Here is a 27,215-nt window from a genome sequence, read left to right as displayed (position 1 = left end):
GCATACCTACCCTCCTAGTTAATTGTACATATTCCTACTTCATCTAAAACATATAGAGATGACGAACCAGTGACAGAAAGGACAAAACCTTACTATAGACTAATTACCAGTATTGACAAACAAAAAAAAAAGAGAAAATCTTTGTCCCTAACCTATATAATATTATTAATGATAGAATAACATCTATCCTTGCTGTTGCTATGGTATATAACACTCATCCTCTTTGGGTATTGCACGGGGAGGATGGACCCAAGCAGTCGCTGGGTCTCTACACTACGGACCAGCGACATATTGGGTGCATCCGTCTGTGCACTTAAAACCAGGGAACATCTGGGGAATATCTACCACAAGAAAACATTTGGTGTGTATGTGTACGTGTGTATACACATGTACGCACGAATATACCTATACACAACACCCACACCCATAAGCACCTCCCTCTACTACACTATATGTATCACTGCCCCACTTTACCCCCTCACTTAAATGTACAAGGATGAGAAACACAAGATATACACATAAAAATCCCCATCCACTAAATATGGATCAATGATCTTATATTGTGCCACACAGGCTGACTCACTGCCTGTATGTAGGCCCTAAAGCAATGAACGCATATCACAACCTATGTGTAAACCACTAAGTAATGAACCTACAATTATTATCATTATCCCATGCACCAAAGAAGAGAATCCTAATACCCAGCACAATAGGTTAAAACAAAACAATCTATTTCATTTATTCCACTTTATTTGTATTTCTTCCTAAATATTTTTCATATATACATTCACCAATTCATTGTATTCATCCATCTCCCTTTTCCACACTTTTATTTGCGTAATAAACTAAATGTGCCATGCTAGACCCCAATAGGACAACCAGTACAAAATATATACAATGAAAAAGTTAATCGACTCATAATTGAGCTAATTGCCTTTGTCCTATAAATACTCCAGTATTCACTACAATCCTCCACTTACTGATGAAGGGAGAGTCTCCCGAAACGCGTTTAAGGAGCAGAGGATTGTCTGAATACCCATTACTTGGAACGGAGCTAGAAGAATAGGCTGGGACCATTTAGCACAAGCCGGGAAAGATCGCGATCACGTGACTACACACGTCACCTCACAGACGCGCAAACCACGCCTCCCGGCGTCCCTGGCAACGAGATACACCGCCGACTCCTGGATTCAACACAGCCGCCCAGGGAGAACTGAGCAATGCCAGAGGACCAAAGACAGCAGCGCCGGGTGAAGGGTAAGTGATCTCTGTAGCCAGAGACAGTGCGGGACGCCGCACTCAGGCATAGAGCGCCCCTTCCTCCCACAGCATCCGCATACAAGCGTTACATTTACTAACTACTGCAAAGTATATGCCTGCGGTTTACTCACTACTGCATTCTAGTAATGTATATGCCTGCGGTTCTTTGATAAATTACCTACCTACATATACCAAAAAAGGCACATCACGTACCCTCCATTTACAGCGGGAACCACATAAGGAGTCATAAGGCGCAGTATCCACTTATCTATCTCTCACCCAGAGGACATCAACACAAAAGCATATTATCCTATATAGGAATATAAACGCATTATTCTTGAGACTATTTTATAAAAAGACATTTTTTTATAAAAGGACAATTTTTTCAGCGCATTATCAGCGCACTTTTATACTATTTTTACAATTTCTCATCTTTTTTCATCTTTTTTATTTTTTAGCATTCTTATATGTTATTACATCAATACTTGCAATACCAGCTGGTTACCATTGAATGACATTCATTTTTTTCTACCTATCTAAAAGAAATTTATTTACCCCACCTTTGCCTGATTTTATACCATTTTAAAATACCCTACATCGACCATATATATAAATAAATTAATATATTGACCCAAATTAGAGTGTGCCTGCTTACTTATTTTCCTACTATTTATCCACTCTTGACTGGGTGAGTCAGTTTTAGCAGCCTGCATCTCGACCATTTGCCTGAGCAGTAGAGCCGTCTACTACCCCTTTTTCTCTATAACAAGAATGACCACAAGGTGGCAGCATTACATAACGTGGTAATGATATGATAACACAAATACAGCAATTTATCTTAAATAAAAGAAATAAATGCTGGAACAGCACACTCCCCATCTGAAATCCTAGGATTTCACACTATATACTAAACATAAATGTCCATATTGTAACGGGGAGCCGGCGACGCGCTTACTCCTTGCGGCGCAGCCAGGATCCTGCATCTGTGCAGGAGCACATCCCATTTGTGTCCTGGATGGGCAGGAAAAATATTCTAAAAACATTTATCCTCCCCAAAATCCTTTACCTATTACATATTCGTACCAGAATCCTTCTTTCTGGCTATATGCAGAACTTTTTCAGCTTTCATTTGGAAGCAGGCGAAGTGGCCAAGACTGGCTTATTCCTCACTGGTCCTACCCAAGCACAAAGGAGGATTTGGACTACCAGACATTAGTGTATACTACCAGTCCATTCAACTAAGACTTCTTGTCGAGTTAGTTAATCCTCACATTGCCAAATTGTCAGATAGCATGCTTTCTGTTGTCCCCCTCTGAACACTCACCTTTGGAGTGTTCAGTCCAACCCGGTCATAGGTGCAGAAGTCCCGCCAACCCTTAAGGGGGGTCCTCAATACTTGGATTAAAGTGTTGACTACCTTTAACTTCCCTCCCAGCCCTTCACCTTTCATGCCTCTGCATCTTCTGCCGTACTATCTAAACTCATGCTATTCAGATGAAGCAGGTATTTGGTCTTCCTTTGGTGCCTCCTCTGTGGGTGACGTACTGAAAAACCTTCAGATTCCTTCTCTGCTGGACCTCCAGGTATCACATCAGGCTACAAAATGGACGCCATTTCATTACTCTCACTTTCGTCTGATATGTCAAAAATATCTACTTATGGCCAATAAGAATTTTCTTCCCTCTTGGTATGAGGTTCTTGTTGACTCCCCCAGTCTGGTGAAAAAATCCATCTCACTTTTTTATAATAAGATACTAACACATAATTGTCCTGTCCTGTCAAACCACCATTTATTCAGCAATGGGAGAAGATGCTGGGTCTATCGATATCTGACAAAGAGATCTCCTTGATCCTTAGGAACTCCCATGGTTTTTCGAGATGCATAAGGGTACAAGAAAATTAATTTAAATTGACCACAAGGTGGTACCGCACTCCAGATTTACTCCACAAGATAGACCCATTGCTCTACCCAGTTTGTTGGAGATGCCATGAAGAGAGAGGCATGGCACTGCATATTTGGTGGTCCTGCAAGAAAATCTCCACTTTCTGGTCCTCCCTTTTTAGTACTATACAACAAATTTGCCCCTAATAGGCCCCTCTTTCTCCGTTATTAGTACTCCTGAATGTGCCCAACCAACACTTTTACCTTCACAAACACACTTTTCGGGCCCACCTCCTGGCGGCAGCAAACCTTTTGGTTCCTCTCCATTGGTTGTCCGAATGTGCCCCTTCCATGGAAGAATGGACCTTGAAAGTCCATGAGTTATGCAGATTTGAGGAACTCTCTAGTTGGGAGAACCTATCACATGACGTATACCTAACCCTGTGGGAATCCTGGTTTTAATAGTACAATAACTCTAACGCTGCCACTCGTTTATCATCACCCCAGGATCCTAAAAACACTCATTCACTCTTTCTGATTTAGCATTGTTGCCTCGTTTAATCCTGTTTTTTAGTCCATCATATATGCTCTTGTTGTTATACACTCAACTTAACTTTGTACTAGTCTTCATTGCTGACTCTTGGCTGTACTAATTGCCTTGTCCTCATGATATTTGGGCATGTTGCCCCCTTTATTGTTTGGTGTTACTTTCATCAAAATGACAAATTAAGATTTGATTAAAAAAAAATACATGTGGGGCGAAGCCTGCGCTTGAGCCGGATGGTCGTGTGAAGAGCTGCTCTCCTGCCTGCATAACCCTCACAGCTCTAAAATTGTTAAAATCGGGGGCCAGAAGCCCACAGAACAACTGGGTAACAATCGCTCCCAAAATCAAGCTGGGGAGATGGAGAGATTTAGTAAAAAAGCAGCTGCTGCGGCAGTGAGCCGCGAATCCAAGATGGCCCCCTGGCACACCACGCTCAGCACACAATCTATCAGCAGAAACCGGCGGTGACAAGGTAGGGGATGATCTCAGTGATGCAGACTGTTTGCCCATATCCAGAGCTTTCCTAAAGGAGGCTCTTGCAGAATCCCTGGGCCCCCTTAGTCTGGACATCTCTTCAAATAAAATAGGATGTTAAACACATAGGCCGGAGGGTGGAGGCTTTAGAGGAAACCCAGGCCGCGATCCTGCAGCACCAGAGCGAAGTGTCATCTAGCCTGTCTCTGGCTCAATGCCATATTAACTCTCTATACACAGCCATGGAGGACCAAGAGAACAGGAGCAGGCGCAACAATTTTAGTTTTAGAGGCATTCCTGAAACTGTCTCAGCCATGGACATCCCAGAAACAGTAATCCAGATATGCCTGAAAATTCTAGGCCCTGACTCTGCGCATGAGGTCCTGCTTGAATGGGCTCATAGAGCTCTTAGACCTAAACCGCAAGCAAATGAGCCCCCCAGGGATGTAATTTGCAAATTCCTGCACTTCCCTGTAAAAGAAGCCATACTGGCAAACACCAGAAATTCTAATTCCGTGGATTGGGAGGAAAACAATATCACCATTTTCCAGGACTTGGCGCAGTCAACTCTTAAAAAGCGTAAAGCCCTGAGACCTCTCACCGAATGGCTGCGACAGCACAGAATTATTTACAGGTGGACATTCCCGTTTGGTTTATCTTTCCTGCATGATGGTCGACGTATCCACATTTCCTCTTTTGCAGATCTGGATAAAGCTTATGACCTCCTTCAGCTTTCCCCACTGCCCATTGAGAACTGGGACATGGTCCAGAACTTGAGCTCCTTACCTAACCTCCCTATGGTGACCCCCTGGGAACCTCTAAGTACCCCAAAGCCCCAAATAAGCAGAAGGGGGAACTCCTTCTCCACCCCCAAACGTCTGTTATGGATAAGTAGTCTGTTATGCTTTCTCCTCTTCTAGATTAGGTGGACTATGAACAACATCGTATGGGACTTACTAACTCTAAGTTACTGTTACACTGCTTACCATGTGGCGACTTCCTATATACTGAGTAGAGAGCCCGGCTTATATTTTTTCATTTCCTCAGGTCATGCTTTGCTCTCTTCCCAGTATTAGACGTCGAGACAGTAGGGATCTCTCCCCTGAGTTTCCCATCTGTTTTAAGGTTAGGCCAGTCATGTTGCTAATTACCAAGATCAAGCTACCTCCCGTATAAATGTAACCTCCCATACCTATGATGCCGTGTGAGACACATAATCTCCCTCACCTATATCTTTTAACACTCCGCACTATCCTCTCCACCAATTGGTGTAGACTGGCCCTTCCCCCCCACCATTTGTCCCTTGCTTGTTTCGTACTGGGCAAAAATTACAAGGGTTCTCTTTATAACCTTGCAGACTCCCTGATTCTTCCACTAATACTACCTGAGTCTAAATATTCCAGTATAAGTGGCATTACAGAGGGTAATGCTTCTGGGTATTATACCCTTTCTCCCCCTACATGCTGCCTAATCAGAAAGGCACAATTGATATGACTTACCTCGTTTGGATGATATTTACTCATCTTTTGTCTTTATTCACTGTTTTATTTTGTGTTTCATATTGTTATTGTTTTGACAGGTATTCTGAGACTCCCCCAATACTCTCTCAAATGGGTAAACAGGTGTCAAGTTGGGATTCCCCCGAATGATTGGATGCTCCTGGGCTCCCCTCATGGCCGCACTCTCTCCTCCACCTTGCTGCTGGTTGGTCAGATTTCTTTTGCTACACCACTTAGACCCTTTACAACTTCCCCTCTCTCTGAAGAGACATGACAGATTTTAAATTAGCTTCATATAATGTTAAGGGACTGAGATCCCCTTCTAAGAGATCCCAGATTTTCTCTCTCCTGCACAGAGAGAAATGCTCAGTGGTCTTTTTGCAGGAGACACACTTCAAACATGAGAATTACCCCAACCTTTCTCACTCTAAATTTCCTAGCTGGTACCATTGTGGTGCTGGGGGTGCGGCCTCGAGGGGAGTCAGCATTAGCTTTTGTAGAGGGCTACCTTTTCAATATAAATCTCACGTTCAAGACCCGGAAGGTCGATACTTAATCCTCATAGGCCATGTGGGACAATCCATGTTTACTTTTGCAAACATATACGCCCCAAATGTAGACCAAAATAGCTGGTTCACCCCAGTCCTTTCTTTGATAGAGAAACATAGGGAAGGTTTTCTGATTGTGGCAGGTGACTTCAATATAGCTTTGAACCCCTCAATAGACACCTCTTCCAAAAAATCCCCAGCCTCGGCGAAAACTCTCAGATTGTTGCATACGAAATTACATAACCGGGGAGTTTTAGATATTTGGCGCTGCCACAATCCTGAAACAATTGATTACTCCTTCTATTCCCCTGCTAATAATTCATACAGTAGAATTGATTATATTTTAATCCCGAAAGAAAAACTGCAATTCTGCTCATTCCCAAAAACTGGAAATATTACCCTGTCCGACCATGCCCCGATTTACTGTGAAATACGCTCAGACCAAAAAACGAATAGACATACCAACTGGAGATTTAACGAATCCCTACTAAACAACGCAAAATATACCGCTCTCATATCCTCTTACCTTGAGGAATATTTCCTAATAAATAATACCTCTGAGATATCCCCCCAAGTCCTCTGGGACGCTCATAAAGCATACATCAGAGGCAGGTTGATTGGTCTCTGCTCCTTTCCGAAGAGAGAATCAGAGAAAAAACTCAGTGATTTGCTGTCAAAAATTCACATGGCAGAGAAAGCTCATAAACAATCCCTGACGGATCTACAACTAGCGGAACTTTCTTCCCTCAGAGCTCAATTAAAAAACTTTTTAAATGAACGCTCAGCCAAGTTTTTCTTGTCTGTTCAGCAGAAAATTTTTGCCCACGGCAATAAAGCCTCTAAATATGTGATGAATCGCATTAAGCAGAGAAGAAACTTCCGCTACGTTCAATCTCTTAGGTCTCAGCAGGGTACCCTACTGTTCAAGGCTGAGGAGATAGCTGATCAATTCAGGTTATTTTATAATTCCCTTTACAACCTTCCAGTCCCTGACCTACCTAATCCTTCTTTGTGCAGGGAATCCAACATTAACTCCTTTCTAGACACGCTTGACCTCCCAGCCTTAACTTTAATACAACGAGAGTCCTTAGCCAAACCTTTCACTGTTTCGGAACTAGAAGCTGCCATTAAATCTACCCCCAGAAGTAAATGCCCTGGCCCGGACGGTCTCCCCATATCTTACTTCTTAACCTTCAAAAACACACTCTTACCCTATCTGCTCCCTGTCTGTAATTTGGCTATGTCCAACCTCCCACTTTCACCCGATATGACTAAGGCCACTATAACAATAATACCCAAAGAAGGCAAAGACCCCACATTGTACTCCAACTATCGCCCAATTTCCCTACTTAATGTAGACCTTAAACTTATAGCCAAGATGTTAGCTACTAGGTTATAGAGCTTTTTACCTGAACTAATCCATCCGGACCAGGTAGGTTTCGTAAAAGGGAGAGAGGGGAAGGATAATACCACAAAAATATTAGACTCCTTGTACTATGCCTCTCATAAACACACTTCCTTGGTCCTGATTGGCACGGACGCCGAGAAAGCATTTGACAGGGTGGATTGGACATATATCAGATTGACTCTGTCAAAATTTCAATTCCCAGAACCATATATCAACGCAGTATTTGCAATGTACACGTGCTCCTCGGCGTCCGTGTCAGTCAATGGATTACTATCCTCCTGTTTTTCCATTAGAAATGGGACGAGACAAGGGTGCCCCCTCTCACCCCTTTTATTTGTACTAGTGATGGAATCCCTCCTACAAGCCCTTAGACAAAGTGGTGATATTGGAGGTCTGAAAGTTGGAGCACGAGAATTTAAGTTAGCAGCATTTGCTGATGACTTATTAATCATCACCACCAACCCACATAAATCCATGGCCAAGATCCTATCAACACTTAGTCTTTTCGGTTCCCTTTCTAATTTCAAGATTAACCCCTCCAAGTCCCAGGTGCTTCATATAGGCCTCTCTTCTGCTAGCATCTCCTCTCTTCAAGCAAATTCCCCATTTAATTGGCAAACCCAACAATTAACCTATTTAGGGGTCAAACTATCCCCCCATTTACCTGACCTATTCCGACTAAATTACAATCCCCTCTTAGCATCTATGCAGGCCCAGATGGACTCCCTAGACTCTCAATATCTCTCGTGGTTTGGTAGAAAGAACATCTTTATGTCCCTGATCATGCCGAAACTCACCTACCTGATGCAAGTTCTCCCTATTGAAATACCTAAATCATATTTTGCCTCTCTGAATAAAACTATTCGCAAGTTTATTTGGCAAGGTAAAAGCCCCCGCATCTCCTTTGACACGCTAACCAAGTCTAGAGCTACAGGTGGTATTGGTCTCCCCGACCCTGAGACCTATATGAATGCAATCCAACTCTCCAGAGCTATAGATTTGATCAGAGAACCGGCTCACAAATTCTGGCCCAAATTAGAGAATGCATTACTCCCATACCCGATTTGGGCTCTTCTGCTGGCTAATAAGCCGCTTCCATCACTTGGCTCGATAACCAATCCTCTCACTCGCAACACCCTAAAGGTTTGGAGGTGGTTCACATCCAGCCCTGAAGGTCCTACACTTCCTTCCCCCCTTTTGCTTATTAAAGACATCATTGATTTGGCGCCCAAGGAACTAAGAGAGAGCTGCCCAGTTACCTTAAGATCTTCATGGATTGCCACCTCACAACTACTTGATAAGGAGGGCTGTGTTCTCTCTGACCCTGAAATATGCTCGTTACTAGATACACAGATTCACAACCCTATCCTACAGCTCTTCCTCAAGACAGAGGCTCTTCTCTGGGCAAAAAAATGTCTCCCAAACAAGGGAATCCAGCTGGTTTGAGGTAATGCTGGGTAGTAGGGTATATCCATCCAAAACGATTTCTAAAATATATAAACACCTGAAGTCACCCTCCTCCCTTCCTAAACCTGCAATTGTGGGCCTTTGGGAAAGAGACTTACAATGTAGTCTGTCACCCCAAGAGATCACCAAACCTTTAATTTCTCCTCACAGGTTATCCAGGTGTATACGCATACAAGAGAATAGCTACAAAATTCTTATGCGTTGGTACAAGACCCCAGATAAAACATGTATGTACAGCTCAACAGCCTCTGATGTTTGCTGGAGATGTCACGTATCGAAAGGTACGTTCATGCACATCTGGTGGTCTTGCGACCTAATTAAGCCTTGGTGGCACAAGATACTTCAACTTTGCAACCAGATATGTCAGACATCTCTCCCCTGTTCACCTGAGCTAGCCCTGATATCCCTGGAGATGGGTAATATAGGACCACACAAATCATCCCTCTTCTCACTCTTACTGGCAGCTGCTAGACTACTCCTACCAACGCACTGGCTGTCCTCTGACACCCCCTTTATTGACCATTGGATAAATAAAGTAGATCAGATATATAGGCTGGAGGAAATCTCCCATTGGGAATCACATTCTAGACCTTCTTTTCTGAAAATATAGTCACCATGGAAAAAATATAGAGGATTTGTATAACAAACTATATCAATATGTACCCATTTGAAGATGATCACCTGTCCATTATCTGTTAGTAAAACCTGGTGAACCCGCGCGGCCCCTTCCTTTCATCTCAGGAAATAAACTCTAATATCCCTGGCACTTTGTTTAACCAGAATCTTACCTATGCCTAATAATAGCTAATACCTGTCAATGTTGGGCCTAATCGCCCGTTACTTGAACCTGTGACAATTTTTCGAATGTATATGCTGCCTTCTTTTATGTCACTTGTATTGTTGTTACAATTTGTCGTCAAGCTTGTACTTTGCTATGATAAATACAAAACAATAAAAATTGTCAATATAAAAAATAAATAAATAAATACATGTACATTATATAGACGTATTTACATATACAGTATAGCGCACTATCAATTATCTGTACATTATATAGCTGTATTATTGGTGTGTATAGTGCATAGTGACTAGAAAATGTATAATTCATGTGCACAATGTGCATGTGCCTGCTTCATGTGTACATGTATGTATCATATATATGTGCATATTTTATATACAGTATTCAGAAGGGAATATACTGTGTGCATGTTTATAGATGTTTACATTATGTGTAAATGCATGTTTAACCCCTTCAAGACCCTGCCATTTTTCACCTTAAGGACCAGGCCATTTTTAGTGACATTTATGTATTCACTTTATGTGGTGATCACTTTAAAACGCTTTTACTCATCCAGGCCATTCTGAGATTGTTTTCTCGTCACATATTGTACTTCATGACAGTGGTAAATTTGAGTAAAAATATTTCATTTTATTTATAAAAAAATTATAATAATTACAAAAAATTTGGAAAAATTAGCAAATTTCCAAATTTCAATTTCTCTACTTTTATAATAGATAGTAATACCTCCAAAAATAGTTATTACTTTACATTCCCCATATGTCTACTTCATGTTTGGATCATTTTGAAAATGCCATTTTATTTTTTGGGGACGTTAGGCTTAGAAGTTTAGAAGCAAATCTTTAAATTTTTAAGAACATTTCCAAAACCCAATTTTTTAAGGACCAGTTCAGTTATAAAGTCACTTTATGGGGCTTACATATTAGAAACCACCTATAATCAATCATTTTAGAAACTACACCCCTCAAGCTATTCAAAACTGATTTTACAAACTTTGTTAACCCTTTAGGTACCCCCCGAGAATTAAAGGAAAATGGGAAATGAAATTTCAAAATTTCACTTCTTTTAGCAGATTTTAAATGCTAATCTATTTTCTCTGCAACACATCAAGGGTTAACAGCCAAACAAAACTCAAAATCTATTACCCTGATTCTGGAGTTTACAGAAACACTCCATATGTGATCAAAAAATGATGCATGGGTGGAAGGAGCACCATATGGCTTTTGTAGAGTGGATTTAGCTGGCATGGTAATTGGGAGCAATGTCACATATGAAGTCACCATGGAAACCCCCAAAAAAGTAACCCCATTTTGGAAACTACACCCCTCAAGAAATCTTTCACTGCCAAGTGTTTCCTAATTCTAGGAAAGACCTTTAAGGTCAAATTGCATTTATTTCACAAAAAAGTTGCTTTACACCCACATTTTTCACTTTCCCAAAGGGTAATAGGACAAAATGCACCCCACATTTTGATCCCCATTCCCTCCCCCCCCAAATACGCCAACACCCCATATGTGCTCAAAAAAATTATGTATGGGCGTACAGCAGGCTTCAGAGTGGAAGTAGCACCATATGGCTTTAGAAGAGCAGATTTAGCTGGAATGGTACTTGGGAGCTATGTTGCATATGAAGACATCATGAGTTGGCCCTACAGTGGAAACCCCCAAAAAGTGACCCCATTTTTAAATCTACACCCCTCAAGGAATCTTTCAAGGTGTGTAGTGAGCACTTTTATCTCAAAGGTCTTTCCTAGAATTAGGAAACACTTCGCAGTAAAAATGAAAAATAGCATTTTTTTCACAAAAAAGTTGCTTTACACCCACATTTTTCACTTTCCCAAAGGGTAACAGGACAAAATGCACACCACATTTTCATCCCCATTTCCCCCCGAATACGCCAACACCTGATATGTTCTAAAAAAATTATGTATGGGCGCACAGCAGGGCTCTACAGTCAAACAGCAAAATATGGATTTTGCTGACCCTAATTGGCAGACATTGATTTTAGGTGTCATGTTGCATTAAAAAAATTCCTGAGGTCCCCAGAAATTAAAAACCCCAAGAAATGACCCCATTTTGTAAAGAGCACCACCGTACGAACATTTTAAGGGATTGAAAGGGCACTTTTGACCTAGGTGTTTTACGGAAATAAATATGTAGTGGTTGGTGAAAAGTGGATCTGTAAGCTATGCGGACTAAATCAGAGTTGGTAAAACTACAGGGTACATAATGGATGAAATTAAATTAATACTCCATGGATGAGTGGTATATTTTAAAACACTCCTGCATGCATAGGCCAGGTTTTTCAGGGAAGGTTTTGCAGTGGTAAATTGTGTCTTTTCTTATCCCCCTTTTGTAACACACCCTGCATCTTTTTTGGGTCATACCCTTCCTTGTAGTCTGGCTGATTTGACCTGGAAAATGTTGTCCTGGTAAAAAAAATGGGCACCATGACTTCCAGAAGTACTGGGACTCTCCCCGGCCTGGCTTTGAAAAATTAGGGCCTTGATAACCACCTCTTGGAACTGAAGGAAAGTTCCTCTGTGTCCTGAAGATTGAAATAGCACGTACGCATTGCACATTGCTATCTGTACAATGTGTATGGCTAGCTTTTTTTACCACAGTTTTTCGTGTGGCACTATAGGGCTTCAGTAGTTGTTCTGAAAGATTCACCCCTCCGATGTGCCTGTTGTAGTCCAGGATGAAAAAAGGTTTGGGGTTAGTGGTTGTGGTTCCTCGTACAGGAGCAGGGGAGCTGGTGTTAGTGTGAAAGGTGGTCAGTACAAGGACATCCCTCTTGTCCTTGTACTTAACCACCAGCCTGTTCTCATGGAGGAGAGCCCTACTTTCACCCATTCACAGTGGTTGCCCTACCAGGGATCTAGGGATGCCTCTCTGATTTTTGCGCACTGTGCTGCAAGCCACAGTACCTCTGGCAGTTAGGGACATAGGGTATACTGGTATAATAGTTATCCACATAGAGGTGGTAACCCTTATCCAGCAGCGGGTGCAGTAAGTCCCACACGATCTTCCCACTAACTCCTAGGATGGGAGGCATTCTGGGGGTTCTATCCGGGAATCTTTCCCTTCGTAAATGCGGAACTTGTGGGTGTACCTGGAGCTACTCTCACAAAGTTTGTATATCTTTATGCCATACCTTGCCCGTTTGCTAAGCAGGTACTGCCGAAATCTAATTCTTCCTTTGAAAAGTAATAGGGAATCATCTAAACTGACATTTTTATCTGGGTTATACACCTCAGCAAACTTGGTGTTAAAGTGGTCAATGACAGGCCTAACCTTGAACAGACAGTCAAATGTTGGGTCGTTTTGGGGTGGGCACTGTGCATTGTTGTTGTAGTGTAAGAATTTCCTAATTGACTCAAATCGCTTCCAGGTCATGGTCTTACTGTAAATTGGAGTCTGGTAAAAAATGTCTGAACTCCAATATTGTCTAACGTTTGGCTTCTTTACAATGCCCATATGCAGCATGAGTCCCTAAAACTTCATTATCTCTGCTGCACTTACTGGATCCAACCAAAGGGTCTACCGTATGCCGATGTAGGGTTCTGATCAATGAATTGTTGGGCATAAAAATTGGTTTGGGCCACCATTAAATTTACAAAATCTTCAGAGAAGAAGATTTTGAAAAAATCTAGTTCAGTGAAGCCTGCACAGTCTATCTGTATTACGGATTTGCCCTCAAAATCCGAAATTTGGGGCTAATAATCGTCAGGGGGTGGGGTCCATAAGGGTTCACTCTGGGGGGCTGGCTCCGTTGCTACCCTGGGGTGCCTTCTAGAGGGTCCCTCATCAGCGGATGATGATGAGGAGGAGGAGGTAGAGGAGTATACGAAAGTGGCATCCCTTTCTCCCTCACTGGCAGACTCAGTATCAGAGGCAAGCATGGCGTATGCCTCTTCAGCTGAGTATACTCGTTGGGATGGACGGGCCATTTTTATTGGGGTGTGACGTATGAAATGCGTAAACCTTTATTTTGTGTGAGGGTGTAAATGTTGTGTTTTCACACGTGAAGGGGCTTGTAATACATTTTAAATAAAATGTAGAAGAAAAAAATAAAATAAAAATTATTTTCTGTAAAAATAGGGACAGAGACGGAGGGTGGTTTAGGAATCTGTAACAGCTGCAAATGAAAAAAAAATCTGTGCAGCAATTCCAGATGTTCTTCTTTACTTCTTTTTTTTCAGTAGGAAAAGTTGAAATCGCAGTGGTGGTGCACCACAAGTCCCAGCAAGCCAACAAGCAGCACAGAAAAGCACAGAACCTCTCTGTATGCAGTCACCAGCTAGAATGGCTGCATGCAGGGAGGTTCAGCCCTTTTCTGTGCAGCTATAGCGCTGTCATTGCCTGGAGCATTGTTCCAGCCAATCGCAGCACTGGTAGGGGACGCCAAATACTGTTGTACCCTGCCTCACCTCAGGGGAGACCGTTGCTTACCGATTCAGCACTGGTCACCTCCCCCTGTAGCTAGCCAGCTAGGACCTGTCCTAGGTTGCTAGTATAGCATATGTGTATACAGCTAAACCTGCTAATAACCTTAATACAGTTCCTATGTTTATGTGTTAAAGACAGAAGCAGAGTTATTTACTGTGACATCATTTTTTGGATGTCATATAACTGTTATATATTTTGTGTTCACAGAAGCAGAAAAAGATAATATGCCTTTAAGATTCATTTTGTAATGAAAGGTAAGCTCAGTGACATAGCAGAGACAACAGAAAGTATAGTGTTAATCTGTTGTTGCTGGGCAGAAGTCTAGACCAATCACAGCCAGCTTCTCATACAGCAAGAGTTTTCACCAATCACAGCCAGGCTCACACACAGCCTGTCTGGGAATTCCCCCAGCTCCTGCTACTAGAATCATTATTCACCAGAGACAGGAGCTGAAAAGACATTCACTCCACTGAGAGCTGAGTTTTATGGGAACAAGAGGCCAATATAGGTATTTAAAACAGTTATATAATGTTCATATTGTTAGTATTGTGTTTAGAACTGTATACTGAACTAGATATATATGTGTTTACTTACAGTTCCACCAATTGCAACTATACAATTGCAAATACAAATTGCAAGCATACAAACCAGATTCCATGCAAATTGCATATAAACTGAGAACTGCTCATACCAGATCATATGCAATTGCATACTGCAAACCAAGTTGATCAAGCAGAACTATTAGTTGGACCTCAGATATACCTCTCAGAGAGATCATAAAATGCTTAAATAACTTAAAGTGAGAGTACAGATACTCAAGAGAGAACTATATCCACCATTTTATGTTGAATGACAAGATTGAACAGTTGAACCACAATCTTATGCATACCGCCATTTTGCGATATCTTTTCAACACGTGTTTTGTACATGGAATATCTGCTGCGGAGGCGGCAGTGTTATATGAAGAAAAGTTGAAGCTAATAAAGAAGTTATTTCAAGCATTTGGTGTACCCGTTAAACCTACTGTTTCCATAGAACGGTGCTAGAGGAATTACAGATTAATAGACAGTCTGGTTAGACTAAAAGTCAGAGATACCAAAATTCTTCTAATGCCACTGCGCAAAAGGCATTCATAGTGCTGTGCCTGCCACACCCCCTAAACCCCCCTATCCCACCCCGCAGCCTACTTCTGCTTCCGGCGCTGCCATGTGCCGGTCTTCATTCACCGGCCAATGACAGCGCTTGGAGCTGCAGGGCGGCGGTGCTACACCATGCTGCCATATTATGGCATGGATAACTGCCGGTAAGAGCAGGATTCCCTCCCAGCACCCGGCGGACCTTGTGCCGTACATGTATGTCACTGGTCCTTAAGTCTGATCCAGCTGTGACGTACATGTACGGCAAGGGTCCTTATGGGGTTAAATAGCATCTGTCAGCAGATTTGTACCTTGATTGACAGTGCCAAGCATGATGATGTTTTCACTGCCTGGCCCTTTCAAAGTGCACAGGGCACAGGCAGTTGCAGAGAGCAGAGTAATGGCAATGCCCCCATTTCCCCTAGAGGCTCATTTGCGTATATTAAAACTTCATTTTTCTTAGCAATGTGGGCACATATGAACATGCAGCAGGTCAGCCAGTTTTATAGATAGATGCCCTTTAATGTTTTGTGTATTTTATATAAACTTGTGTATGTGTGTATAGATGCATGCGTGTTTATAGATGTTTAATTTATGTGTAAATGTATGTTTAATGCATGTGTATATTTTATATATATGTGGATATGTTTATGCCATTTGTGTAGGTTATATAATGTGTAAATGAGTACAGAATTTATATGCATTTATATATTTGTATTTTATGTATGTGTGTCTATATAGTAGGAGGGCATGAAGGGAGGGACCCAAAAACACATTCTGCGCAGGTGCTCTCTGCTGTCAGGGTCCGCTCCTGTGGAGATTACTATAGGATGGTAGTCATAAGGAAGGAATTGTTCTATTTTAGATTCCTATCTTCAGGAACAGCAAAGTGTTCATTCCATATTAATAAAATTTAGATATTGTAGATGGACCCTGGATAGTGGCAGGAATATAAGTATAGAACTGAGTGGATACAGTGGAAGTACACTGCTCAAAAAAATAAAGGGAACACTTAAACAACACAATGTAACTCCAAGTCAATCACACTTCTGTGAAATCAAACTGTCCACTTAGGAAGCAACACTAAGTGACAATCAATTTCACATGCTGTTGTGAAAATGGGATAGACAACAGGTGGAAATTATAGGCAATTAGCAAGACACCCCCAATAAAGGAGTGGTTCTACAGGTGGTGACCACCGACCACTTCTCAGTTCCTATGCTTCCTGGCTGATGTTTTGGTCACTTTTGAATGCTGGCGGTGCTTTCACTCTAGTGGTAGCATGAGACGGAGTCTAAAACCCACACAAGTGGCTCAGGTAGTGCAGCTTATCCAGGATGGCACATCAATGCGAGCTGTGGCAAGAAGGTTTGCTGTGTCTGTCAGCGTAGTGTCCAGAGCATGGAGGCGCTACCAGGAGACAGGCCAGTACATCAGGAGACGTGGAGGAGGCCGTAGGAGGGCAACAACCCAGCAGCAGGACCGCTACCTCTGCCTTTGTGCAAGAAGGAACAGGAGGAGCACTGCCAGAGCCCTGCAAAATGACCTCCAGCAGGCCACAAATGTGCATGTGTCTGCTCAAACGGTCAGAAACAGACTCCATGAGGGTGATATGAGGGCCCGACGTCCACAGGTGGGGGTTGTGCTTACAGCCCAACACCGTGCAGGACGTTTGGCATTTGCCAGAGAACACCAAGATTGGCAAATTCGCCACTGGCGCCCTGTGCTCTTCACAGATGAAAGCAGGTTCACACTGAGCACATGTGACAGACGTGACAGAGTCTGGAGACGCCGTGGAGAACATTCTGCTGCCTGCAACATCCTCCAGCATGACCGGTTTGGCATTGGGTCAGTAATGGTGTGGGGTGGCATTTCTTTGGAGGGCCGCACAGCCCTCCATGTGCTCACCAGAGGTAGTCTGACTGCCATTAGGTACCAAGATGAGATCGTCAGACCCCGTGTGAGACCATATGCTGGTGCAGTTGGCCCTGGGTTCCTCCTAATGCAAGACAATGCTAGACCTCATGTGGCTAGAGTGTGTCAGCAGTTCCTGCAAGACGAAGGCATTGATGCTATGTTCCCAAGACCTGAATCCAATTGAGCACATCTGGGACATCATGTCTCGCTCTATCCACCAACGTCACGTTGCAGCACAGTCTGTCCAGGAGTTGGCAGATGCTTTAGTCCAGGTCTGGGAGGAGATCCCTCAGGAGACCGTCCGCCACCTCATCAGGAGCATGAACAGGCGTTGTAGGGAGGTCATACAGGCATGTGGAGGCCACACACACTACTGAGCCTCATTTTGACTTGTTTTAAGGACATTACATCAAAGTTGGATCAGCCTGTAGTGTGTTTTTCCACTTTAATTTTGAGTGTGACTCCAAATCCAGACCTCCATGGGTTGAAAAATTTGATTTCCATTTTTTTATTTTTGTGTGATTTTGTTGTCAGCACATTCAACTATGTAAAGAACAAAGTATTTCAGAAGAGTATTTAATTAACTCAGATCTAGGATGTGTTATTTTTGTGTTCCCTTTATTTTTTTGATCAGTGTATAACAAGTGAAAGGATCTGTCACTTTCTGTAATTTTCCAAGGTGATGCACTTAGATACCTTACATTGATAGATGGATGTAAATTTACGACAAACAGACTACCTAACTTGTGGTCAAAATTGTCACTTAGTCTCATTCAAAATAAAGCAGGGGTATTGCATTCCAAGGCCCCAATATACTTGTCCTCGGGACTGCAATAGAGTTGAATCACTGAGGGGGGACATGAGCCAAAAGGTTTAAATTTCAGAACAGATTAGATTTTGAATGACTAAAGATATCATAAACTGTACTTGCTGTAATAACTCCATTATATGATAAACAGATAGCATGTTACACAACTCCATCTATAATGACAATATGTTCTGATAAAAAATCTATCTGTTCTTTTTATCCAGCACCTAGAAGAGAATTAGGGGATTTAAGGTACCTTTATACAAGCCGATTATCATGTAAATTATTGTTAAATTGAGCAAAACTGCACGATCATCGAGCATTCTAAAAGCAATGAATGATAGAGCGGCAACCGACAATCGGTAGATTGTTTGCTGGTTCGATCGTTTGTGTGGGCACAAAAATCATCATTGGATGTTAACAATTTCATATGTGTAAACAGAATTCGTTCACTGCACACCACTCAAATTTAGCTTTGTGTAAAGGTATCAGTCTGCTTTACAAATGATTGAATATGCAATCGAAATTAAGATTTTGTGAATGATAATTGGCGCGTCTAAAGGGTCATTGTTGAAACGTTCACTACACCAAGAAAGACTCATTTGTTGCTCAATCGTACCGATCATCATTCATGTAAATGTACTTTCAGTCTTCAGATGATTTGCTCTGATTTTATTTTAATTTTTTAATAGTGTAAATATTATGTTTTTTGTCTCCGCTTCAAAAATCTTCTTCTGAGCAGAAACCTAACGGACCCCATTATAGTCTATGGGGTCCTTAGGTTCCGTTAGGCTAAGTTATGTGCCAACGAAAAGGCTGAACGGTGATGTGAATGAAGCCTAAGCCTGATCTTAAGGGTCAGGAGGCCTCTCACAAAAGGGGTTTACTCTAACAAACCTACCTGTCTGCACTCCCAAAATGTCTGTCTCTGCCCGCTGCTCAGTGTTCCACTTAGAAGTGTCAGTCAGCAGATAAATCAGTAGAAAGGACAGTGCAGCCAGCCTGAGAGCCTGGCAGGAATGATCTGCTCTGCTGGTCGGACATGGCCGTTAGGCCTTATTTACACATCTGATTATTTAGCATCTGATTATCAGAGTTTTATTTACTATGGTTGGTCTGTTTATTGCATTCATGGAAAACTACATGCTTTTTTTTGTAACAAGCTTTGTATGAATATTCTTGTCACGGTCCCTCAGGTGACTGATGTCAGGAAATCAAGGAGATTGGCTGAGCGTGCAGGAATCTAACAGCCTCCTTGATTTCTCTTGATTCATTGTTGATAGGGTTAATGACCACTTCACTTTTCTCAGCTGTTGCTCAGTGGTCATCACTTCTACCCTTTATAGTCTCACCCCACCCTTCTGACTATGCAGTTGATAGCTTAATTTGGGTTTGGCTGAGCTGGTGCGAGATCTTCTCTGGTGTTCCTGTTCTTCCATCTCTGCAGAAGTTAAGTGTTGCATTTGTTTGTATTTGTTATATTCGCTGTTGTTGTATCTGGGCCTAAGACAGAGACTTCCATTCGTCCATCTGGGGAGAAATGGGTTGTCTCTGGTCCTATACTTATTCCAGGGCCTTATAGGGAAATCAGGGCATAGGTATCCTGCTTATGAATATTCCTACCTTCAAGGTCTATTCATATTGATAGGTAGTCAGGGCCCGGATTAGGATTATCTAGGAGGTGACCTGTTTCTTCCCTAGTTTCCCACCCCAATTACTGTTCCCCTTCCCTCCTGTGTTCAGTGTGGAGTTTCCCCCCCACACTAATCGTGACATTATAAACCGCCACAAAAACCGCCATTTCGTTCAGGTTAGTGCAGCTATGGATCCTATGTCTGTAATGGTTGAACAGCTGCAGGGACTGTCTTTAGAGGTAGCTGATCTCCGCACGAGAGTCTTACGGATTCAGAGACCACTGGCGGCTAGTTCCGATGGTGGGTACCAGGCCTGCCCTGAACCTAAGGTGGCCCTCCCGGACTGATTTTCTGGGGGTAGTGACAATTTCATTTGGTTCAGGGAATCATGTAAATTGTACTTTAAGCTGCGTCCATACTCTTCTGGGGATAAGTGTCAACGTGTGGGTATGATCATTTTTTTGCTTAAGGATGATGCACATGATGTCTTGGGCTTTTTCTCTGCCGACCGGATCAGTAGATGAATGTTTTAGAGCCTTGGGTCTTATTTATGATGACCTGGATCGGATCTCTCAGGCTGAGACCAAGTTACGTGGTTTACGGCAGGGAGAACGCTCTGTGGAGATCTATTGCTCTGAATTTAGGAGATGGGATACGGATACGGAGTGGAATGATCCTGCTCTCCGTAGCCAGTTCTGTCAGGATCTATCTGAGAGGCTGCAGAACGCATTGGCCTTTCTTGAAAAACCTGAATCATTGGAAGCAGCCATGTTCCTTGCTGTACTTCTGGATAGACGCCTGAGGGGGAGATCTAAGGGTCCTCATCCTCAGGACGTACTGTCAAAAATTGTAGCGGCTTCCTTTGACACTTATGGTAAAGAGACACCTGTGGTTACGCCTTGTGAGGAGCCTATGCAGTTGGGGGGAGCTACTCCTGGGACTTCTGGTAAGAGCTCTGGGTATATAAAGGGAGTCTGTTTTTGTTGTGGAAAGAAGGGACATTTTGTGAATATTTATCCATACATTCAGCGTCAAGGTGTAAACAAAACAAAAAAATGCTTAATCCCCAAATTACTATTAGTGGTGTGCGTGAGGAGCAAGAAAACTTACTTTTGTCATTTACCGGTAGTACCCGATTTCTCCTGTCTGCCGAGGTGGCGTTAGAGTTCAAAACTGTGGAAATCGAGGTATCTATCGACAGTGGGGCTGGGGTTAACCTGATTGATGGACAGTTTGTTCATATTCATGGGTTGACTACTAGTGCACTAGAGAGAAGCATTTCTGTCTTTGCAATTGATTCTGCACCTCTTACCCAAAAATGCCTGTCGCAGGTGGTAAATGACATCCATTTAAGAGTGGGTGATTTCCATCAGGAATCTGTCTCGTGTTATGTGTTGGAAGGTCTGCTCCGATGGTTTTGGGCTTACCATGGTTAAGCAAACATAACCCTACCATCGACTGGCAAGCGAGACAGATGCATGGACAACTGTCTTAATGCATCTTTCTCTGTGGTCACCACTAAAACTGTACCCTCGTTCATTTCCGAATTTTCTGATGTGTTTTCTGAGAGTGGTAACCAGGAGTAACCCCCACATCGGGAGTATGATTGTCCCGTCAATCTTATTCCTGGAGCTAAACTGCACAAATCTCGGTTGTATAATCTTTCGGAGCCCGAAAGAAAGGCTATGCGAGAGAATATCACATAGAGTTGGCGAAGGGTCATATCAGACCATCCAAATCCCCAGTGGCTGCTGGGTTGTTCTTTGTAAAAAAAAAAGATGGTACCCTTAGACCATGTCTGGACTTCCGCGAGCTCAACCGTATTTCCGTCCGTGATCCTTACCCCCTTCCTTTGATTCCAGGCTTGTTTAGTCAGATTGTCGGTGCCAAGGTGTTCTCTAAATTGGATCTGAGGGGGGCATATAATCTAGTAAGGATCAGTAAGGGGAATGAGTGGAAGACCGCATTTATTACCCCTGAGGGTCATTTTGAAAACCTGGTCATGCCCTTTGGGTTAAACAATGCTCTAGCATTTTTTCTTTCAAATTTCTTTTTATTTAAAAGGCATAGATAAGTACGAAATGGCTGTATGAGACACACAGTGCCCCAGAACAGCAGGCAATATAAAAGTACATTTTCGCCTACTTATGTAATATGTGACATAACATTTGAGTAACCGAAATCGACGGTAAATTGGTAACATAACTAGTCACTTTTATAACATGTTTTAACAATTCTACTAAGCATAATGACAAAGTATGCAAGAATTGCAGACAATTTCAGAAGCCTTAACCAGAAAAAAAAGGGAAGGATTATAGGGGAAGTGTCACGGCTGTATGTGAGCAACAACAGTATACACAGTAAAAGAGCTACTGACCGGACCCAAACTAGGGAGGATAAAGGGTGACCCCTGTCCGACCCTCAAAGCTCTCCCTATTCTGCTAAAGCACATGCCCGGATCCAAATGGCGGAACGAGGCATGCCCACGTGCCTAAAACTGATGACCACTGTAACCCCTACAATAGTGGAAGGGGCACGGCCACCGGTGCCCTACTCAGTATATGGAGGGAACCGTGGCCACCTCAGATCCAGTCAGAAAATAATCAGGTACACAACAATGTCTGTACACTTAGCTGAAGGTGTTGCAGCCGCAGAGAAGACGGATCCAAGGACAGCTGGCAATATCCGGAGTGCTTGCTGCAGCAGAACACAGGTCCAGTGAACTGATAGCTACAAGTGAAGATACTAAAGCAAGAGCTACAACTGAAATGAGAACTATAATCCACGCCCTACAATAGGAGGAGGGGTGATATAAAGAGAGGGAAATCAAACGCACGAGGAACAGCTGGGAGGAAGGAAACCAAAAGTAAACAGAGCAGTGAGAACTCCTCCCAGCTCTAGTAGTGAAATCATCACAGGGGTGGAGAAACAGAGCTGTGAGAACGTCCCAAAGCTCTGGTAGTGACAGTACCCCCCCCTCTACGGGTGGACTCCGGACACCCAGGACCCACCTTCTCAGGATGAGCCCTATGAAATGCCCTGATGAGGTGAGTGGCTTTAATGTCCGACACCGGAACCCACATTCTCTCCTCAGGACCATAACCCTTCCAATGAACGAGGTACTGAAGAGAACCGCGGACAATGCGAGAGTCCACAATTCTGGAAACCTCAAACTCCAGATTGCCATCAACCAAAATCGGAGGAGGAGGCAAAGAGGAGGGTACCGTGGGCTGGACATATGGTTTTAAGAGAGATCTGTGAAATACATTATGTATCTTCCAAACCCGTGGAAGGTCAAGACGGAAGGCAACAGGATTGATGACTGACAAGATTTTATAAGGCCCAATAAACTTGGGACCCAATTTCCAGGAGGGAACCTTCAGTTTAATGTTTCTTGTAGACAACCACACCAGATCACCCACATTCAGGTCCGGACCAGGCACACGTCTCTTATCAGCCACACGCCTATACCTCTCACTCATTTTTTTAAGATTACTCTGAATCTTTTGCCAAATGGTAGACAAAGACGAGGAAAATCTCTCCTCCTCAGGTAAACCAGAAAGAGCCCCTCCCGAGAATGTCCCAAACTGCGGATGGAACCCATATGCACCAAAGAATGGTGACTTATCAGAAGATTCCTGACGACGGTTGTTCAGAGCAAACTCAGCAAGAGGGAGAAATGAACACCAATCCTCTTGGTTCTCTGCCACAAAACAGCGCAAATGTCTCCAGATTCTGATTGAGGCGCTCAGTCTGACCATTCGACTGCGGGTGAAAAGCAGAAGAGAAGGACAGCCGAACCCCCAGGCGAGAACAGAAAGCCTTCCAGAACCTGGACACAAACTGCGTGCCTCTATCGGAAACAATATCAGAGGGAATGCCGTGCAATTTAACAATATGGTCGACAAAAGCTTGCGCCAACGTTTTAGCATTGGGTAAACCAGGGAAAGGTACGAAATGAGCCATCTTGCTAAAACGGTCCACCACCACCAGGATCACCGACTTCCCCCGAGGAACAAGGAAGATCCGTGATAAAGTCCATGGACAGGTGTGTCCAAGGACGGGAAGGTATGGGTAACGGGAGAAGGGAACCTGGAGGCCGTGAACGAGGGACCTTAGCGCGAGCGCACGTCTCACAAGCAGCCACAAAACCCTCCACCGACTTACGAAGAGCCGGCCACCAAAATCTCAGAGCAATGAGATCCACCGTGGCTCTACTCCCGGGGTGACCAGCAAGAACCGTATCATGATGCTCCTTAAAGAGTTTGTGACGTAGCTCAGGAGGCACGAACAACTTCCCAGAAGGACAACGGGCAGGTGCCTCAGTCTGGGCAGCCTGGACCTCGGCCTCCAAATCGGAATATAGAGCAGAAACAACTACCCCCTCCGCCAAAATGGGACCCGGGTCCTCGGAGTTTCCTCCTCACGGAAAACAGCGAGAGAGAGCATCAGCCTTCACATTTTTTATCCCAGGTCGGAATGTAACAACAAAATTGAATCTGGAGAAGAACAGAGACCATCTGGCCTGTCTTGGATTCATACGCCTGGCCGACTCCAAGTATGCCAGATTCTTATGGTCGGTACAAATGGTGATAGGGTGCCTGGCCCCCTCCAACCAATGGCGCCATTCCTCGAAAGCCAACTTGATGACCAACAACTCCCTATCTCCCACATCATAGTTTCTCTCTGCCGGGGAGAGTTTTTTAGAGAAAAAGGCACAGGGTCGCCATTTGGCAGGAGAAGGGCCCTGGGACAAAACCGCACCCACACCCACCTCGGAAGCATCTACCTTAACAATAAAAGGTAAGGAAACATCGGGATGCACCAAGACGGGAGCAGACACAAAACTCTCTTTAATCTTAGAAAAGGCTGCAAGCGCCTCCTCCGACCAAGAGGAAAAATCCGCCCCCTTTTTTGTCATGTCAGTGAGGGGTTTGACAACAGAGGAATAATTCAAAATGAACTTTCTGTAATAGTTCGCAAAACCCAGAAAGCGCATCAATGCCTTCTGATTCTCAGGAAGCTCCCACTCAAGTACAGCACGGACCTTCTCCGGATCCATGCGAAAACCAGAAGCAGAGAGGAGAAAACCCAGAAATTGAATCTCCGATACCATAAAAAGACATTTCTCCAGCTTGGCGTACAATTTATTTTCCCGCAGAATCTGCAGAACCTGAAAAAGATGATCCTGATGGGTCTGAACATCAGGGGAAAAAATCAAAATATCATCAAGATACACCAATACAAATTTCCCCATTAAATGGTAGAAAATACTATTAACAAAATGCTGAAAGATGGCCGGAGCATTCATCAGGCCGAAAGGCATAACGAGATTCTCGAAATGCCCGTTAGGGGTATTAAAGGCCGTTTTCCATTCATCCCCCTCTCTGACCCTGACCAGGTTGTACGCGCCTCTCAAATCCAATTTGGAAAACACCTTGGCCCCAACAATTTGGTTGAAGAGGTCCGGGATCAGAGGAAGGGGATAGGGATCGCGAATCGTGATATGGTTCAGCTCCCTAAAATCTAGGCAAGGTCTCAGAGAGCCATCTTTTTTTTTAACAAAAAAAAAACCCGCGGCCACAGGTGACTTTGAGGGACGAATATGCCCCTTCTCGAGACTCTCGGAGATATAAGTTTGCATTGCGATTCTTTCCGGTTGTGAGAGATTGTAGAGGCGTGCTTTTGGCAGCTTGAGGTTAATGGGACAGTCAAACTCCCGGTGAGGAGGTAGCTCCTGAACACCGCTCTCGGAAAACACGTCCGAGAAATCAGAGAGAAATGATGGCACAGTTTTAGTAGACACCTCTGCAAAAGTCGCTGTGAGACAATTCTCTCTACAAAAGTCACTCCACTCATTTATTTGCCTTCCTTGCCAATCAATAGTGGGGTTATGTCTAGTGAGCCAGGGTAACCCCAAAACTAGAGGAGAAGGCAATCCGTTAAGGACAAAACAAGATATATCCTCCACATGAGTGTCACCTACAGCTAGCCGGATATTGTGAACAATGCCCTTCAGAGATCTCTGTGAGAGTGGAGCAGAGTCAATAGCAAAAACAGGTATATCCTTTTCTAATGTGCAAACCTGAAAACCATGCATGGCTACAAATTGAGTGTCAATAAGATTGACGGCCGCTCCACTATCGACAAAAATCTCACAAGAAATGACTTTGCTCTCTAGCGCCACCCTGGCAGACAGGAGAAAACGGGAACTGCAGTTTAGAGGAAAAGCATCAATTCCTACATCAACTTTGCCCAAAGTAGCAGATGAAGCAGAACTTGATGATTTACCTTTTGAGGTTTTTCTCTTATTATCGCTCTTAGTACAGTTCAAGAATCTCCTAGACGGACAAACATTTGCCAAATGACCTATGCCCCCACAACAAAAACACACCATACTCTGAGGACTAAATCCTCTTTTATCAGGGGCAAGTCGACCTAGCTGCATGGGCTCCTCCTCAGAGGGGAGCGAGACAGGATGAGGCCCCTGCACACTGAATGAGTCCGCACCACTGCCCCTAGACTGACAATGGCTGGACAGAGAGGTCTCGTATCTTTCTCTTAGACGCCTGTCAAGGCGTACCGCCAATGACATGGCAGACTCTAAGGACGTTGGTCTCTCATGGAAAGCAAACGCATCTTTCAATCTCTCTGAGAGACCATGACAGAACTGACTCCGGAGTGCAGCATCATTCCAACCCGAATCAGCTGCCCATCTCCGAAATTCAGAACAATAAAGCTCCGCAGACAGTTTGTTCTGGCATAAAACACGTAAGTTAGATTCGGCCAGAGCAACACGATCCGGGTCATCATAAATCTGCCCCAGGGCCACAAAAAATCTTTCCACGGATCGAAGGGAGGGATCCCCTGATGGCAGCGAAAAAGCCCAAGTCTGAGCATTACCCCTGAGCAGGGAGATGACAATCCTCACCCTCTGCTCCTGATTACCAGAGGAGTGGGGACACAAGCAAAAATGGAGTTTGCATGCCTCTCTGAAGCGAACAAAATTCTCACTGCCCCCGGAGAACGTTTCCGGAAGTGAGACCTTTGGCTCGCAACAGACTCCATGAGCCGGAGCAGAGCCCAATGCTTGAAGCTGAGTCATAGATTGACGGAGATCCGCTACTTCCAAAGAAAGACCCTGCATGCGGTCAACCAGGCCAGAAAGCGGATCCATGTCAAAAAAGGACGGTTTTGGTGGATTATAATGTCACGGCTGTATGTGAGCAACAACAGTATACACAGTAAAAGAGCTACTGACCGGACCCAAACTAGGGAGGATAAAGGGTGACCCCTGTCCGACCCTCAAAGCTCTCCCTATTCTGCTAAAGCACATGCCCGGATCCGAATGGCGGAACGAGGCATGCCCACGTGCCTAAGACTGA

The sequence above is a fragment of the Bufo bufo genome, chromosome 5 (genome assembly GCF_905171765.1).
Source record: "Bufo bufo chromosome 5, aBufBuf1.1, whole genome shotgun sequence".
NCBI lineage: Eukaryota > Metazoa > Chordata > Amphibia > Anura > Bufonidae > Bufo > Bufo bufo.
This window is presented reverse-complemented; position numbering follows the sequence as displayed.